Source organism: Octopus bimaculoides, chromosome 10 (genome assembly GCF_046866305.1).
Source record: "Octopus bimaculoides isolate indiv1 chromosome 10, ASM4686630v1, whole genome shotgun sequence".
In the NCBI taxonomy this organism is placed as follows: Eukaryota; Metazoa; Mollusca; class Cephalopoda; order Octopoda; family Octopodidae; genus Octopus; species Octopus bimaculoides.
In genome coordinates, this window is record NC_142937.1 from 60,434,505 (window position 1) to 60,454,153 (window position 19,649).

At 37.8% G+C, this 19,649-nt stretch overlaps 1 protein-coding gene across 3 annotated transcripts in view; it reads left to right on the top strand.

Annotated features, from left to right (window-relative positions):
• The window catches only part of LOC106880027 (solute carrier organic anion transporter family member 5A1), a 162,699-nt gene that overhangs the window by 3,452 nt on the left and 139,598 nt on the right, over positions 1 to 19,649 (top strand). Inside the window, exon 1 of one of the 3 annotated variants that reach the window (XM_089358708.1) lies at positions 5,897 to 5,918. The exons of 1 other annotated variant lie outside the window; for it this stretch is intronic. The gene's annotated coding sequence lies outside the window, so the exon portion shown is untranslated. Of the gene's footprint in view, positions 1 to 5,896; positions 5,919 to 19,028; positions 19,074 to 19,649 lie in introns of those variants that run through there. One more of the 3 variants, XM_089358710.1, reaches the window with a different exon arrangement.

Here is a 19,649-nt window from a genome sequence, read left to right on the forward strand (position 1 = left end):
AGAAAAAACGTTTTCCACTCATAACTCTCACGATACGGATATCCATAGTTTACTGGGTCGCTCGCCTGGTGGTTATCTCCGTGGTTATCCTGAGCTGTTTTCGATTCAGTTGATAATAAATACCCACTTGCTGAGACGCTACTGTCGCGAATAATTCCCTTACCAGGGTATATGAACTTATCGTTACAACTCTACTAACTGAATTCTCGTCCATTTTACAACACATCTTCTATCAGTGTGCCTGGTACCTCGTCTTAGAGACAAGTGGAGTTAGCCGGTGACGGTTAAGTAACTTGGACTCTGGCGACAGGATGCGAACCTCTGCTCCTCGACTGTTTGATATTATTGCCTTTGCTGCTGCTGCTGTTGTTGTTAAGCCAGCACTCCTTGAGCAGACGTACCATCAAAAGTTCAAAAGTATTCCAGCTGTAACCATCGTTTTTGCTCATTTCGCCTTATTTTGTCAGGCATTGCGCTCACCCCTGGAGATTTGGCTGCTATTTCTAGCAGATCGAGTGACCACATAGAGATCTTTTATTTATTGTTGTTATTATTATTTGGCTGAAATATTACATTTCATAGTAAGGAAATATAGGACATTATGACATCCAATATCCTGGCAATATATGTGAAATGAATCTGTGTCAACTAGGAAACGAAACTAGACCAGCTTCTTGAAACCTAAGAAGTTTATGTGCCTTCTACTGCAACAGTTCTCACTTCAATAGTAACAGAAATATTGATTCTATTTGGTTAGACGCTTATAACTTCGGCTTTTTATATCCACTTAGTTATCGATTTTATCACCCTTATAGTACCTCTACCCAGAGATGGTTGAACTCTTGTTAAATTCACAGCAGTTAGTAAATGATCGACTTCCATGTACGTTAAATAACAGTTTCTAGCATTGTCCCACGACATACCGCTTGTCGATCTACTACATAGACATATCGTTGTAAATATTGCTTAGCATATTTCAGTTGTAATCGTGTTTAGTGATAAGCAGCAAAGTGCACGAAACCACCTGCTCTTAGCCATTCTGCAAACTCTCACTTTCGCTCGCCCTTTCGATCTCTCTCTCCATTTCTCGTTGTTTCCTTTCTGTTCACCAACTTTCCTTCATGTTTATGTATTTGAGATTATATGTGTATATTATATCTCTGTGTATGTATGTATGTATGTATGTATGTCTGCCTGTATGCAAGTATATATGCACGTATGTGTGTGATAGGTACATAAACAAATTGACAGACAGACAGATTGAGAAATCTCTGAAGATATAAATTTAGGTACATCTCGATACACAAGGTCTGAGTTCGTGTTGCATGGGTAGTCTTCGATTTATTCTATCGAAAGGAGTTTTTAACTCAATATGTTTACGCGCTACTATTTATAGCTTTACATGCTTCGAGTTACCTGTTTCAAAAGAAAAAGGTATTATTTCACCCTCTCTCTCTCTCTCTCTCTCTCTCTCTCTCTCTTACGGAGTTTATAAATTCTTATGACGTCAACTATGTATATATATTAATGTAATATATATAGCGCACAAAACTGGAAAATAGTATCTAGGGCATATGTAAAAAAAAATATCACGACAAAAATTAAAACCAGTTATAAATATAGTACACCTTAGACTAAATGCAATAAATTTTTGAATATATAACTTAAAAGGGCCGTAATTTGTGTGATGCAAAACAAATATCGAACCCAGTTCCTCTTCATCAGCGAGTGAGATTGAAAATAAAGGTGAAAATAACTGAACCTTCTGCAGATTCACTAATTATGGCGTGGATTTGTTCACAGACATAAATATTAAACGCTATTCGCTAAATATAGAACATTAGCGTGTAGAGTTGGGGTATAACATCGACGTCTGCTATGCATATTTGTTGGACGTTATGTTGAGCATCCGCTGCTTCAAATTTCTAAATTTATAATTTACAGCTATAAATAATAGCGTGTAAATATTGGTTTTAATTTTTGGCACAAGGCTGGCAATTTCAGGATTGCAGGACCCCAATGCTCAACTAGTACTTGTTTTTTCGACCCCCGAAAGGATGAAAGGCAAAGTTGACCTCGGCGGAATTTGAACTCAGAACGAAATGGCCGCTAAGCAGCTCGATGCCATGTAGCGTATAAATATTGGGTTAAGAAACCGTTTTGGTAGAAATGGCTGCTCATGAGATTCCCCCCTCCCTCCATTTTCTCCCCCTTTGGCATTTTGAAATTTCTGCACCCTCTTCCCCCCACAATTTCTTCATTTTTCACTTTTTTCCCTTAACCCTAAGTACAAAAATTTTGGGGAATTTTTTTTCAGAATCACAATCTCCGTATTTTTCCGCATATTTCGTAAAAAAAAAAAAAAAAAATTCTGAAAAAAGTTAAAAATGAAGAAATTTTTTTTGGGGGGGGGGGGGGGGGGAATTCAAAATGCCGATTTTTGCCAATTATTTTGTTAGATTCGTATTCTCCGTAGCCGAAAACGGGAGTTTGTGTAGAAAAAAAAAATGAGTAAAAAAAAAGAGGGGGGGTGGGGGTACAAAAGGAAGTCTTGCCTTCGAATCCACATCTAATGGATAGAAAGCTTGTCATGCTTACGTGAAGTGGATTCGAGTCATACGGGCAGCTTTTGACTCTTTCTATCTAAAGTTTTTTTTGTTTTTTTTTTAGCGCAATATTTACGCGCTATTACTTATAGCTTATCTGCTTCAAGATACAACATTCCTAACATTAATTATTTCATGGTCTGCAGAAGTTTATGAATTCTTATAAAGTTCTAAATTCATGTCTAATAGCAATAAACTATAATGCCATTATTTCTAAAAACAAAAAGATATGCAGGGAACTTGCCATCATATATAAACAAAGTTTTTTTTTTTCTTTTTGCGCCCTTTCAAAGCCTAGCCAGGTTCATGGGCCCGGTTTCCCGGTTTCTATGGCGTATGTCCCCCCCATCCAGCTGGACGGGACGCCAGTCCATCGCAGCGTTACTCAAGAAACAGGAAGAAAGAGTGAGAGAAAGTTGGGGCGAAAGAGTACAACAGGGGTCGCCACCACCCCCTGCCGGAGCCTCGTGGAGCTTAGGTGTTTTCGCTCAATAAACACTCACAACGCCTGATCTGGGAATCGAAACCGCGATCCTCCAACTGCGAGTCCGCTGCCCTAACCACTGGGCCTTTGCGCCTCCACATAAACAAAGTGCATAACCAGAAAAAATATTTTTAGGTGCCATTTACAGCTAAACGAATTCTCCTCGAAGTAAATTAAAGTACACCTCAATGCGCCTATGTCATTTTCTTGAATAGACAGTGCACAATTCTGGATAATTATGCCATAAAGAAATGTATTAGTTTCATAAACAATTAGAGTAATATAGTGAAACAGATATTGACGCTAATTATAATTAGAGTAAGTCTGAGACTCCAAACGGTAAGATATGACTTAAAGCCATCGTCTTTGTATTTTGACCATATTTGGACATATAAAGCATTTTCTTTTTAATATCATGATATCAACACATTCTTGGCGTTTTCCTTTACCTTTTATTCGTTTCAATCGTTGAACTGCGACCATGCTGGGGCACCACCTTGAAGGAGTTTAGCCGAACGAATCTACCTCAGTACTTACATTTTAAAGCCGGGCAATTATTCTATCGATCTCTTGTGCCAAACTGCTTAGTTACGGGGATGTAAACAAACCAACACCAGTTATCAGTCGGTGGATGGGAAACAAGCACAAAGGCATGCATACTTACATGCGACGGGCTTCTTTTAGTTTTCGTCTATCAAATTCACTCGCAAGGCTTTCTTTGCTCGGCCCGATGCTATAGAAGAATGCACTTGTCTAAGATGCCACGCATTCTGACTGAACCCGGGAAGACCTGCTGTCGAGTGGTTAGGCAACTTGGTGCTCGATCATTAGGTCGATGGTTGGATTCCCGGGCGCACTGTACTTCACGTTGCTTCATTCCACTGAGGTAACTATATTGATTAAGACGGACACAGAACCCGAGAAGCGTCAAGTTATCGCGGCAACGCTAACGAGTCAGTGATATGATAGAAAACTTCGAGCATAAAGTGGAGATACGCCCATCAATGGACTGCTATTTCCCATCGCCTTTCATACACCGTTGTTGTGGTTACTGTTGTCTAGTCCTATAATCTAGATTAGGAAATCCATAAATCTTTGGTGTTCAATTATGTTTGCCATGGTTTCAGCCTTGGGCTACTTTATTCAGAGTGACTTTCCTTTTTGAAAGATGGTACATTATATTCTGAGAGAGATCTGGCTGCTATTTCTAACAGGTGGAGTACCCAATTACATCTTCCTCTCTCGAAGGCTCGTTGCTCTTGTTAGCCCCGGGTCATCCCTGATTCAGCAAACAAGCCATGACAAATTCCATTTTTTTTCTCTCTCTCTCTTTTAAGATATAGGATGTGATTTGAGAGAATTTGGTTATTAGAAAAGACCTGTATAAAGGTTTTGATGCTGGGTCGAATTACCTTTATTTATTTCATTTGATTAATATTTCGGTTAATATACGTAACCATTTACTTCTTATCGTAACGTCAAGTTACACAAATGTTGCTTCAGAAGACTATTTTCATTTATATGTGTCTCAGACAACTTACTGTTTCCCCAGATAGGCATCTATACCTACTACAGTACAAGACCTCTTATTCCAAACAAAAAAAAAAAAAAACACGGCGATAAGCTGTACCCTGTATTGAGTGAACAGACTATGTTTTGGAAGATGGTTAATTTGCATACGGTGTGCTAAATTAAGTTTTGTTCTTTTTTTAAATGGATTGATAATGATAAGATATACTTTGCTTTCAGAATGTATTAATCTGTACCTGATTCTGTTAAATAAAATCATGGTCTTCACTTTTCATCATTTGATTTTCATCCTGTAAACATTTTACTATATACATGATACTACAGTATTATATATTTTAAGAATTTTTAATAGATTTAATAACTATCTAACAGACCCTGCTTCAGAAGTGTATTAATTTGGATCTATTAAATCTAGTTTAGTTCTTTACTTTTCATACTGTATTTTATATCTTAAGTTTATATGTTGGCTGTCGCCAGAAAACTGGAAGATCCAGAAATTCGGGTCTCTTCTGGTCCCAAGCTTGCCAGATATTTGGTCTGGTATTGTACTTGTAATAATACAGAACTACATTTTCTGCAATTTGTTATTTCCTAATAGTGATGCTCCTTCACTCTCCATATCTGACAGAAACTATGGCCGATATACTCCCTTATCGGTTATTGCTTGTGTTCTATTCTACTTTATATATATTGTTTACATCACTGGTTCTCAAACTGGGAAATCCCAGCCCCACCTCCATATATGGGGGAAATGTTTTACTCACTTGTCCATTGTTAACGAAGCGACAAAATATAGTTTGCATAGAAAGAATTCTTTCTTCACTATGGAGTTGGACAAGTTAGAAAAGTTTAAAACCATCTAAATGTTATCAAACATAGCAAAAATCCAACCGCTCCGCTTCCACGAGAAACCGGTTTAGACGGCTTGTAAAGTGCACTTATTTCCTTCTTGCCTCCAAAATGTCCTAGCAAATCAGCCTGCTGTTTATAAACATAAGGCCGGGGTTTGGGCAAGTGGTGATCCGGATGCTGTAATGCTCCATACAAAGAACAGTAAACATATTTCCTGCAAAATTGCCTCCTAACAATATTGATATTCATTGTTACCTTTCAAAGTAACAACACATATCTCAATATTGCTTCATATAAAAAAAAAAACGCAGTCAGGTAGAAAATTGAAATACAACACTTGGCTATACTCACGTAAACAAAGGTAGCGGTCGATTGTTCACCAAACTTTACTTCCTCCTGCACCATTTCTACTGCATTTCATTAGTTTGAAGCCAGCAATCATCAAGGTAAGACACATCCATAAGACCTTAATGTTTCTTTAACTCGGTGGTTCTCAACGGGGTCATGTAAGATTTTGTCGTTGAAGTTTATATGTAAAATATATATGTGCAAAATATTTTAACAATTTTATTTTATACAATTCCTAATGATATTTAATTATAAGAAATTAATAGGATTTTTTAAACATCAAATGGCTATGAAGTTTCACTCGAGTAAAATAGGAATCAATGAGGTCCATAGGCAAAATGGTTGAGAACCACTGTTTTAACTAAGAGAAGTAAATAATCCCTTTGCAGGTGAACAACAGTAACACAGATCTTTATAAATATGTTAATTTACAGAACAGTAAAGTGTGTGTGTGTGTGTGTGTATATATATATATATTAATTGGTATATGAAAACAATATGTCGTTCATGTTGAAACTTTTCACACTATCATCATTCCAACACAAAGGCGTCTTAGAGAAGACATGCCCTACACGATTGTTTATAAGTTATGTTTTTCACTTTCAACCAATTATTTCAATTTTCGAATTTGTTAGCAACATCAGACAGCAATAAGGCAGCGAGCTGGCAGAATCGTTTGTACGCTGGACAAAATGCTTAGTGGTATTTCGTCCATCCTTACGTTTTGAATTAAAATTCCGCCGAGGTCGACTTTACCTTTCATCCTTTCGCGTTCGATAAGTGTCAGTTGAACACTAAGATCAATGTAATCGACTTACCCCTCCCTCAGATTGCTGACCTTGTGCCAAAATGTAAAACCAATATCGGACAGCAATCCTTTATAAAAAGAGAATGAAGTGAAGACCTTTTTATAAACTTTCTCTCCCAAATTTTTCTGAAGCCAGATCCAATAAGTCATCCTCATGTCTCTCATCCATTGATTAATTGTTTCTGTTTATTCTGGACTATAATGCCGTCGGTGGCAGCGGCTGGTACGAATAGTTTTGTAAAATCATAAAAGAAGTGAATAAAGCAAAGAAAATTGATGAAATTAGAGCATTTATGCCATAAATAGAACTTTGACTCTCCTTGGTTACGACAAATGTTCCAGTTGATTTGATTAACGTGCAAGCAGCTGAGCACTCCACCGACACACGTACCAGTAACATAGTACTCCGGGAGAATCAGCGTGACACAGAATGTGGCAGGGCTGGCCCTTTGAATTACAGGTACAACTCATTTTTTGTCAGCTAAATGGACTGGAACGACGTGAAATAAAGTGTCTTGCTCAAGGACACAACGAACCTTACGATTGTGAGCCGAATATTCTAAGTACTAAGCCACGCACCATAACTATAATAATGAGCATTTAATTAGTAAGCCACATAATATTGGCTAATAAATAATTTCACGAACAAAATTTAAATAACTTTATATTTCAGATATTACCAGTACTTACCTGAAGAGTAGATTTGAGGCAAAAATTCCCTAAAGGATTCACTAACAAACTCTTTTGTTGTGTGCGAAACGACACTTTTAATATATCAATAAATGAAGTTATAGTTCATTCATGAGCAAACTGCGGAACTTTCCGAATGGCACGCTTAACCAAAATTTATCTAATTTTTTTTTTTTTTTAGTAGTGCGGGCTGATGAAACGTGTCTCGAAAAAGGTCGTCCATGCTTGTTATAATTGTTTTGTGAAACCAGCCTTAATTCACGATTACTTTAGATTTATTCAATTGAAACAATAGGGGTGCGTTTTAGTTCTAATAATAATAGGGTTCAGATTTGTTTTCGTTTTTAGAGAAATAGCGAGATTTCAGTACGATCTGAATCAAGCTTTCAAAATAACCTGATTATTTGCAAGGCAATGAAGATTAGGCGAAAATAAGTTTGTTTCGTTTTCTTTTTTTTTCTTTTCTGCAAGGAAAGGCCTGCAAAAAAAAAAAAAAAAAAAAAAAAAAAAACTGAGGTAGCTCTTACAAGAGCTTGTGATCTGCAATTATATTTATCTTCTGGCTTTCTTTTCAGTGTGTTATTTTTTTTTAATATTTATGTATTTGTCTATATTCTTTCTCTCTATATCTGACACGCACACTCGTTATACAAAATTTATCTCACTGAATCTTTCCCGGTAGTTTTCCCACGTAAGCTCAGCTTCAAAGCCGAAAAACGGTAGACTAATTCCTTAGATTAACTAATTGAAGCAGGAACGGACTTAATGCCAGGCGATTGGGTGGGATTTAAATTTGCATCTGCCACATGTGTTTATTCTCTGCTAACTTAAATCATGCTTCAAATAATGCATTATCGAAATGATACGTTATTTGCCAAGTTTACTCTTTTACTTGTTTCAGTCATTTGACTGCGGCCATGCAGGAGCACCGCCTTTAGTCGAGAAAATCGACCCCAGGACTTATTCTTTGTAAGCCTAGTACTTATTCTATCGAACCGCTAAGTTACGGGGGACGTAAACACAGCAGCATCGGTTGTCAAGCGATGTTGGGGGGACAAACACACACACACACACACATATATATACCTATACATATATACGACGGGCGTCTTTCAGTTTCCGTCTATCAAATCCACCCATAAGGCTTTGGTCGGTCCGAGGCTATAGTAGAAGACACTTGCCCAAGGTGCCATGCAGTGGAACTGAACCCGGAACCATGTGGTTGGTAAGCAAAAAAAAAAAAAAAACTCCAATAGTTCAATCCCACAGTGTGGCACCTTGGGCAAGTGTTTTCTATTGTAACCTCAGACCAACCAAAGCCTTGTGAGTGTATTTGGTAGATGGAAAGAAGCTCGTCGTATATATGTGTGTGTGTGTGTGTGTGTGTGTTTGTCCCCCACCACCGCTTGACAACTGGTGTTGGTGTATTAACGTCTCCAGTAACTTAGCGTTTCGGCAAACGGGAACGACAGAATAAGTACCAGGCTTTAAAATCTAAGTACTGGAGTCGATTCATTCGACTAAGAAAAATTTAAGGTGGTGCTCCAGTATGGCCGCTGTCTAATAACTGAAACAAACAAAAGATAAAAGATTGAATTTAAAATAAGTAAATGGTAAAAGAAAGAAAAATAATCAACCAAGATCTCAAGATTTGATATATTGACTTGTCTCACCAGGCTTGCAGGTATTTCGCTGGCTTCTCCATCTGAACTTGCCTCTACATCTACTGTCATCCATTGTTGTCTGTCAAACAACCAAGCCAGATTTACGATGATAACACTGGTGTAGTAGACATCGTTGCTTGTCTATCGAAAGATGATTCTTTACCATGATATAAGAAATAGTAGAGGCGGCGGACTGGCAAAATCTTTAAATCGTCTGGCAAAATATCTGCGATAGTCAGTTTGTGGGTTTTTTTTTACAATCCTAGTTCAAATCCAGTTGAAGCCAACTTTGCCTTTCGTCTTTCCAAGTCGAGAAAATAATCCTTTCGATTGTAAGCACAAGGCCTGAAATTTTGAGTGGGAAAGGGCTTAGTCGACTACATCGACCCCAGTGCTCAACTGGTGCTTATTTTGTCGACCCCGAAAGAGACGAAAGACACAGTCGACCTCGGCAGTATTTGAACTCAGAACGTAATGAACCGGAAGAAACGTCGCTAAGCATAGCATTTTGTGCGGCATGTTAACGATTCTGCCTTCCGAGTCGATAAAATGATAAAACAGCATTCAATTTGTGGGGCAATTTAGTATTCCTGTAAAACATCCTAGGTAGCAATGGAATTATAATAGAAGACTAAGACTAAATTCCCAAGTGAAAGAAAGTTGTCCTTCCACGATTTACGATTGTGTCCATGGACAATTTTAACCAATATATCGTCGCTTTTCTCGGACGTGTCGCTTGGTTAATACGCCGTCGAAAACCAGTTTTAGTGCACAAGTTAAGAAATACAGCCATCGCAGAGGAAACATTCTCATCAACAGAGTGCTGCTCCCGCATCTGGTATAGTGCTGCTGCTACGCACACAAGCATCCTAAATCGCATCCGAAGAAGGGCCGCTCAACTGACTGGCATTAAGTCACCAACAGAGACATTGCAGTCTCTTGCCCACAAACGTTGTCTCCCTTCTCTTTCTTTTCCATTATTACTTTAATGGTTGTCGTTCTTCAGACATGGTTTGTCTCTTACTTCTTCTAAGTAGGCATCCTCGGTCCACTCACCTTTCCTTCACACATCAGCCTTGTTGCATTTAATCCCATCCTAATTCTACTCTAACCACTACTTCCAGACCTTCCTCCTCCGAACATCAGCACTTTGGAATATTTTGTCTGCTCATGTCTTTCTACGAGTGTTGACCGGCTACATTTTAAATAATACATTAACGACATCGAGTTCAATAGTCTGGGAGGGTCTGCAAGAATCATAGATACTGTGCCTTCCTCCAAACTCGGCAAGTAAGAAAAAAAAAAAAAAGTAAACATCACATCCACTGTTGGAATTTATGCTCCAACTCTCATGCTATAGATAAAGAGAAAGACGACTTTTAGCAAGTCCTATAAATTCTGAACCGTCGAACGATTGCCATGACGAAGCTATATGCTCATTGCTGGGCGACTTAGTTATAAGCTAACCGCTGTGAAAATGGCGACTGACTCCTTGGCTTTACAGACGCAAGTTTTTATTATTTCATACTTTAAAGAGAATTATACTACTCTTTAATTATCTCTTTTTATCTTTTACTTGTTTCACTCATTAGACAGCAGCCATGCTGGGGCACCGCCTTGAAGAAATTTTTGTCGAACGAGTCTACCCCAGTACTTATGTTTTTAAAACCTGGTATTTATTCTATCAGTCTTTTTTGCTGAGCAGCTAGGTTACGGGATCGTAAACACACAGACACCGGTTGCCTAGCGTCGGCGCGGGGACACCCACACATTATATATATATATATAGGACGGGCTTCTTTTGATTTCCGTCTAACAAATTCACTCGTAAGGCTTTGATCGACCCGAGGCTATAGTAGAAGATATTTGCGCGAGGTGCCACGCTGTGTGACTGAACCTGGAATCATGTGGTTGAGAAGCAAACATTTTACTACACAGTCACACCTGCGCCAATAGACGTGCTCTTGTTGGCGCAGGTGTGAAACAAGAGCAATATAGTGCTCTTGTTTCTGAAATAGTTTCGTGTTTAATGTGGCTTATGTTTTAATGATGTGTTTCATAGGTTATTAGAAGATGTCAGATTTACAGCACTAACTCAAATTAGGCAGTAAATATTGATATACGAAAAACAAACTCTTTTACTGGTTTTGGCTTACTGGTGTATGTTTATTAAATGTTTTACAGGAAACTAAATTTTGGTTACCTAAGTTAAATATCAAAGTACATAGACGCAGGAGTGGCTGTGTGGTAAGTAGCTTGCTTACCAACCACATGGTTCCGGATTCAGTCCCACTGCGTGGCACCTTGGGCAAGTGTCTTCTACTATAGCCTGAAACTGAAACTGAAAGAAGCCCGTCATTTATATGTATATATATATATATATATATATATATATATATATATATATATATATATATATATGTTTGTGTGTCCGTGTTTGTCCTCCCCACCACCACCACCATCGCTTGACAACCGATGCTGGTGTGTTTATGTGCCCGTAACTTAGTGGTTCGGCAAAAGAGACCAATAGAATAAGTACCAGGCTTACAAAGAATAAGTCCTGTGGTCGATTTGCTCGACTAAAGGCGGTGCTCCAGCATGGCCGCAATCAAATGACTGAAACAAGTAAAAGAGTAAAAGAGAAAGAGAGAAGAGAGTAAGAGAGAGAATAATTCTGGAGTGTGACAGTAAAAATTCATTTAAAAGATTTTTTTTTCCTCCTGAATGGAATCAACTTTGCTCTAAAGCCAGCCTTGCTACGGGTTGAATAATGCAGCCAAGCAGTGCCAGCGCCAGAATTTTCTTCGCCTTAAGCCACTCCAGTAACGTGAATCCCTTTCATCCAATGTTTTCCTTAGACCTCTGCTCTCTGCGCCAGCTGAACAAAAACACTTGAAAACTTGTAATTAACTTGCAAACTAGATATCTATTGTCATATGATCTTGCTTATCAATGAGTAAATCTGGTATCTTGCAAAATTTGAAATATTTCGTGCTAAATCATGTGATTGGTCATAAACACCCCACACCGCTTTCGTCTCTCCTGCCCTCGACATTTTTGTCATCTACCCTCCTTTGTTCAGAGAGACCTTACCTCTCTCTTTATTAAGTTTAGCATTAATAAATTTTGTCTCAGTTGTTCAGTTTTTCAAAATTCATGTTGGGACCCCGAGTCTTAGTCTTGCAGTTAAGATGTTTGTGTGTCATGAAAAAAGAATTCAACTATTTCGCATAGGGTTGTTGTGTGTATCGCTATATCGCGGTTCACCTTTCGCACACACAGTACATCGCGGATTTTTCTGGCTAATATATGTAAATTCATATCGCGAAATCCTCAGTAAATTCCGGATTTCTAGGGCCGATAGGTATTTATTATTATTTTTTTTTTTTAGATTTTAATTATTTCTGTGCGAAGTTTTGGAACATAACACCTGCGATAGTCGAGGGATTACTATATAAGATTGAGTAGTTAAGGCCTTATATATAAGCACGTGTTTATTTTGCTTGATGGTTAATCCAGCGCTGTATATATATTTATATACATATATTGCGTGTGTTTTTACATAAGCATCTGACAATGTATTTGTATTAAATTTTTAACATGACGTTTTTGCTCCAACCCTCCTTTTCATATAACTATTTGTATACTTCCACACATTTTCTGAACTGCTATTTTTCTTTTACTTCGCTTACATCGATGGGTTCTGGTAGGGATCAGTAGAATCGTTAAAGCACCGGAAAAATACATTGCAGTACTTTTTTCGGCTCTTTACTTTCTGAGTTCAAATCATACCATAGTTAACTTCGTTACTCATTCCTCCATGGTCGATAAAATAAAAACCCCAGTCAACTATCGAATTCGATATAATCGACTGACCACCCCGCTCAAAATTTGTTTTAAATTTTAGCACAAGAACAGCAAGTTCAGGATGACAGAGGAATAAACTATTATGCTATGAACTTCATCAGCATACAGTAAGTGGGGTAAGTCGATTACATTGACCCCAGTGCTCAAGTGATACTTATTTTATCGATCTCGAAAGGATAAAAGATAAAGTCAACTATAGCGGAATAATTTGAACCCAAAACGTAAAGACAGACAAAACGCCGCTAAGCATATATGTACGACGAGCTTCTTTCAGTTTCCGTCTACCAAATACACTCACAAGGCTTTGGTCGGTTCGACACTATAGTAGAAGATACTTGCCCAAGGTTCCACATAGTTAGACTGAACCCGGAACTCTGAGGTTTGTAAGTAAACTTCTTACACACAGCCATACTTGCGCCCATAAGAACATTTTGTGAAGGTATTCCAACCACCAGCTTCATAATGAAAAGTTATTTTATTCAATCGTTAAAAAAAAAAATGTTGATTATTCTCAAAATTAATTGAAACACAATTTATGCATATAATTAAAAACGGAGTGATGAAAGGGTTAATGAAAGCAAAAACAGAAAAAAACCCCATAAAAACAAAGAAAGAAATATCTATTTTTTGTTTTCAGTTATCGGACTGCGGTCATGTAGGAGCATCGCTGTCAAAGATTTTTAGTCTCAGTATTAATTCTAATTGAGTCTATATTTTATCTCTATCTGTTTGGCGAACCACTAGTTTACTTCACATAAAGAGACACTACATACGTGGTCTGATTCATAAATATCTGGACTGTTGCTATAGTAACAAAGCTAAATCACGGAGAGTGGAGCTGCTTGGCACAGATTGACCTTGAACTCTATTGTGCATGCACACTAGGTTTCAACGTTCTAGCTCACTTCCGCCGTTTACAGCAGTGCTTCGAAGGAAGGTATGTAGCGTGTGATCGTCGCATTGACCATGACAGAGAAAGTTGAGCAGAGAATCTGCATCAAATTTAGCCAAAAGCTTGGCGATACCTGCTCAGAGGCCTGAGTAAAGTTTTTTCAAAATTCTTCTTCGTTCTTGATAGAATCAAGGAGATCTTGTACAATTGAAACCCGAGTGTCTTTTTGGTTAGCTGAAAGCAGTTTTAGTACAAACTTGGCAGACACGCGTCTCATACCCAAATCTTCAGTAATAATTGACTGAACTAAATCGTAACTAATCTGCACATTCTCTGATAACTCGCGGATGGTGATTCGACGATTTCCCCTCACAGCTGTTTTCCTCAGTTCTGCTGATTGCGGGTCTCCCAGAAAGTTCGTCAATATTGACATTTGTTCGGCCACTCGTACTCGTGTGCGGCTCATACCCTCCTCTCCATACACTTTCTGCAACTTTGCGTAGGCCTCTGAGCAGGTATCGCCATGACAACTTTCTATGTCATGGTCAATGCGACGATCACACGCTACACATGTTCCTTCTATTAACTGTTGTAAACAGCGGAAGTGAGCTAGAATATTAAAACTTAGTGCGCATGCACAGCAAAGTTTAAGGTCAATTTGTACCAAGCAGCTTTACTCTGCGTACTTTAGCTTCGTTACTATGGCAACAGTCCGGATACTTATTGATCAGACCTCTTAAAAACAATAGCAGTTAATTGTTGTAAACATACGCGGATACACAACGTTCTTCTGCGCAGTTTTTCTCTCTCTGCCAAATTCCATTTACAATCATTTATGAGGATCGGCTAAAAAGTTCACAAGCTAACCGAGATATTCTCATGGAATGTGACCAAATGAAGTTTATTTTTCAACATAGTCCATACACTTTTTCCATTGGTGTTCCAATGCTTGGGTCCCACAGGTGAAGGAGCTTTCATCCTGTTGGTCAAAAACGTCAACAACAGCAAATATTACGTCATCACTACTGCGATACGGGCTTTTAGCCAAGTGTTTTTTCATGTTGGGGAACAGACGACAGTCAGAAGAATAGGGACAATGATAAACTAGCTCAAACATACAGTCATGAACAACAGCCATTGAAACCGAGAGCATTGTGCTGATGAAACAAGACCCCTTTCGTCGGTTTTCCTGCCAGTTTGATCTTGACAGCTTTTCGTAACTGCCTCAGCAAGTTTGCATAGTACTCTCCATTGATGGTGTGGCTCTTTTGAAAATTAGTCAATAAACACAAAACCTTTTGCATCTCTTAAAAAACTGAGCCATCACCTTCCCCGCAGATAAAACGACCTTGATCTTCTTTGGAACACATGAGTGGGGGTGTTTTCTCTGCGTGGATTGTCTCTTTGTCTCTGGCTCAAAGTGATGACGCCAATACTCATCATGAATTAGGAAACATTCAAGGAAGCCAGTTGGATTTGCCTCAAACAATGTCAGATTTTCCAATATTTGCAGGTACTTGATAAACACTACGATGTCAAACTTTGTAAATTTTCAAAAGAAGTCGCTACTAGTTACTTTTGAAATCTTCTTTGAACAGTCAGATGTCAGTTTACGTGGAAAGAAACAATGTAGAAATGTTGAAATTTAATGCATGCAAGATTTCACAGCTCTAGCCTCACTTCTTCATAGTCAACCTATGAAGTTTTCAGCCCATCCTCGTAAGTCATCAACTCAAGGCTACAGTAGACAATACTAACCTAACACAGATCATGCTGCTGTGTACTTGTGCTGATTCCTTTTAACTTTAACGAAGTATCTACGTAGAGAGACATGAAGAAAGGAACTAAATTTTTCCTTCATTTCTTAAGTCCATTAGAGACATACGCAGCTTCAAGTGGAAATTAAAATTGCAACGAGGTCCAGGATTGTTAAGAGCTTCTTGTTCGCTCTGCTGGCACGAGCTACCTTTTCCGAGAAGCGGGACGCTTGAGACATTGTTCATCATCACAACTAAAAAAAAAAAACAAATTCACGGTAATTTTTTCGTTAGGCGTGCCATTCAGAAAGCCATGCGGGCTGCAGTTTGCTCACGAATTAGTCCATAGCGCTTGCCAAACTAGCTTTCACTATATTGAATTCTAACACGAGCATACATCCACACTGCGACTTACTTTACCGATCCTTCTGAAATACAATAGGGGAAGGTGAAATATCGGCAGGTTTTGAACTTAGAGCATAAAGGGAACGCAACAAAATGCCACAAGTCATTTTGCTCGGCGGTCTATTAATTCAGTTATACGCATGTATGCCTACTCGTACAATATTCTCATGCTTGAATTTGATGGCATAAAAGACCCATGGGCATGTGAGAAGCACCCCAATTATTAGCCGTGCATATTAAGGAAAAGGATTGGGGTTTTAATGCATGTAATATAGGCCCAGCTTCGCATATGGGATCCGGGATATTATTTTTATTTGAGATAGTTTTTGGTAGAGGGGAACGGGAAGTTCGTATTATATGTCGGCAAATAAGGTAAATAATTTTTTTCTCGTTTAAATCATTGCTTTATTCCTGTGCTTTTAGTATTTGTTAGTTTTCTGGCAGACTCCTCGAGGTGACAGATTATTCGAACAGGTGAACCAAACACTAACAGCTAGACATAAAATCATTGGTTTCTATTTGTCTTTTAAATAGCAACGTCCAACCTGTTCTGAATGTGAACCTACTTTATTCAACAAACTTTGCTGTAATCTATTTACATTTACTCCTCATTGCTCCGAAAATTTGCTGCTTTGCAATTCTGTTAGAGTAAATAGATCGGAAAAGAGGTGTAAATAGAGTAGATAGCGATGAAGGACTGAATCGGTCGCTGTGTGTATTTGATTTTTACTCAACGTTTTTTTAAAGTTTATTTTATTACATAGAAACCTGTTCTAGTGTTTACTGTTGGAGACTTCCATATTATTGTATTATCTGTTTTTCGTTGAAGTATTTTGAGATTGAGCCAACGAGAGAGAGAGAGAGAGAGAGGAGGTTGTGGTTGTTCGATTTGCTAGAAATAGCGGTCACTCGCACTCAAATCACATCAAGAGGAATTAATGCAAAAGGCAACTTCGAGATCTCTCGATTCGCAATAAACAGCGACCAAATTTCTCACAACTCAAACCTTACTATATTAAATTAAAATAGAATAAAAAGTTACACATTGGATAATGTAGTCAAAATTTATTATATTCGAACAACAACAGCAACAATAAAGGTGGGGGACATGATGGTCACAACGGGAATATCTTTGGTCGTATAAGTTTGCTCGATCATTTCTGACTTGGAGATAAACTAAACAAGATAAAGAAATAACACATCAGACTATGTTGCTTTGCATACACGAACAAGACTAGACAGCCACGTCTGGGTTGTTTTTCATTACATTTTACCAGGAGCTAAATAACAACGGTCATCTAAGTTCAAAATTATGATTTTTGTTTTTTATGGTGTGAAATTTTTAAAACTTTTTTTCACCGTTTTGTCTGTGAAAGAAGAGCAGTGCCAATGACCGTTTATTTTTTCAGGTTCCCTGAAACTAGAGGGAGGCAAAAGAGGAAGTTGCCCCTTAAACGGGAAACCTGGCTTGAATGCTTGTAACAGATATCTATGGGTAAGGTGTTGGTGTTAAACAGAGTGATGAATTACGACTACTATCCAAGTCAGAATGTCAAGAACGAGAACATATACTACAAGGCTCAAACAAATCCGCCAATCCATCGCCCTGGTACTTTATTTAATAACACGCAGTTCTCCATCGTAAAAATGATGGAAGTAAATTGCCCTAAAAAGTGAAAGTAAATTTGCAATAAAAACTGAAAGGCACGAGAGTAATATACCCAAATTTCATAAAACACGTTTGATATCCGATGGGTGGCTTTCCTATGTGGTTCAGGGCAACTTCTATACTCACGAAGTTGTTAACCATTCACTTAATTTTGTTGATTCAAATGATAATGGAATCCATACACAGACTATAAAATAGCGAGGGATGCTTGCCTAGAAGAAACTTAGGCAACAGGGTGGGACTAGTGATGATCTATTTACATCATAACTTCAGGAGCATGTGTAGCGTAACGAATTTAGAGATCGAGAACACCTAGTCAAGAATCTCATTTCATGCATCATCAGTAACTTCGGCAAAAGAAACCGATAGAAAGCTTAAAATATAAGTCCTGGGGTCGATTTGTTTCAACTAAAATCCTACAAGGCGGCGCTCCAGCATAAACAGCAGTCAAATGACTAAAACAAGTAAAAGAATAAAAGAATACTTGTACAAGGTTGCCAAGTTCGGTTATTCGCGGCAGATTGCATTACTTTACAGAACTAAACGCTACGAATATGTATTTATTTAATACTTAAAAATCTTAATTATTAAAGGTAAGAATCCTATTAAAGAAATCAAATTACCGCTTCAGAAAAAACAACCTGTAGGTAATTCTTTCACATACCTACGTACATATTTATTTAGGGTTACGTTCTATCACAGCATCTTCATTTTGGGTTACTTTCTACCACAAATAGCTAGTTTTTCTTTCTTGGGCAATCCTACACATGTAACAACATATCTGGTATTATCACTGTATTGTCAATGACCCTGTTGTATTCTATCCTGATTTATTATTAATTTAAATTCGGCGATTATCTCCCCTCATGTCATTACCAGAACTAGTCTTAAGTATGATTTTTTCCTTTCTCATCACTACCAACGTAATTTTGATTAATTAAAACTTCTTGACTCACTGCATTAAGTATATTAGTATCTAACATGCTGCTGAGTTTTCATGCAGCAGGCGTCACTGGGTGTTTTCGTGCCAGTTTTTCTCCTCTGAAAAGTTTACAGTCTGCGTAAGTAAGAAAAACCAGACTGTAAACCTTTTCTAGTTTTCTAATATAAAAATTTTTGGTGAGTTTTATTTTACTGTTATGTTTTCATCTTATGATGTCATTTTCTGTGTCGTTCTCTTCTACATTAGCCGATTATTAACACACCAGAACGGACAAACAACTTCGACAGGAAATTTTTATTCTGTTTGTGTTGGTTGGCATTGATTTTACACCAACCAATCTCCGCTATTTGTCTTTGTAATGTGTGTGCTTGAGCGTAGACATTCTATGAATGGCTAATATTGGTTTATGCTGAAAGCAATCAGCTGGTTGGATAGAAAAGATAAGTTAGCTAGCTAGAAAGCAGTCAGTGTAGCGGCTATTTGGAATGTATTATTATTATTTATCATTATTGTTGTTGTTGTTGCTTGTCAAGAGCAGACGTCTGTAACTGAGCTCACGTAAGAATATTACAATATTTCACTTCTGCAATTTATTTTATTTGTTTGTTTACTTTTATCATGATTCGGAGCAGTTGAATGTTCACTCCTGCTTAGATTAGGGTGGGAAATATAAAATATTGATTGCGCTTTGACGTTTTTTAAATGTTTTATTTTGTAAACTCTAGTTTACTTGCATAGCTTTTATGTGTGAGATAGCTGCAAGAGGTTTTAGCCACTAAAGAAGTAGCAATAATATACACGCCTACGACGTAAGGACTTGTGAAAAATACCAACACAGAACTTTAAAAAGACAAACAGTAAAAGGAGGGAAAACATACAATATTGAATGAGCAAATATGGAACGTTCAGATTTCAGCAAACGAAAAAAGCAATGTTTAGAGACACTTTCAAATTTATCAGAATATTTGGGCTGAAGATTGGAATAGTGAAGTTTTCGTTCGCTTAACCATGAAACGATTCGTACCCAATTAACTAAAGGCTTGTTTTGTTTGTGCTTTTCCCTCCGTTTTTTTGTTCTATGTGTGCCATAAATATCGCCATCCATTTTAGAGAAAAATTTGTAGTTTAGAATCA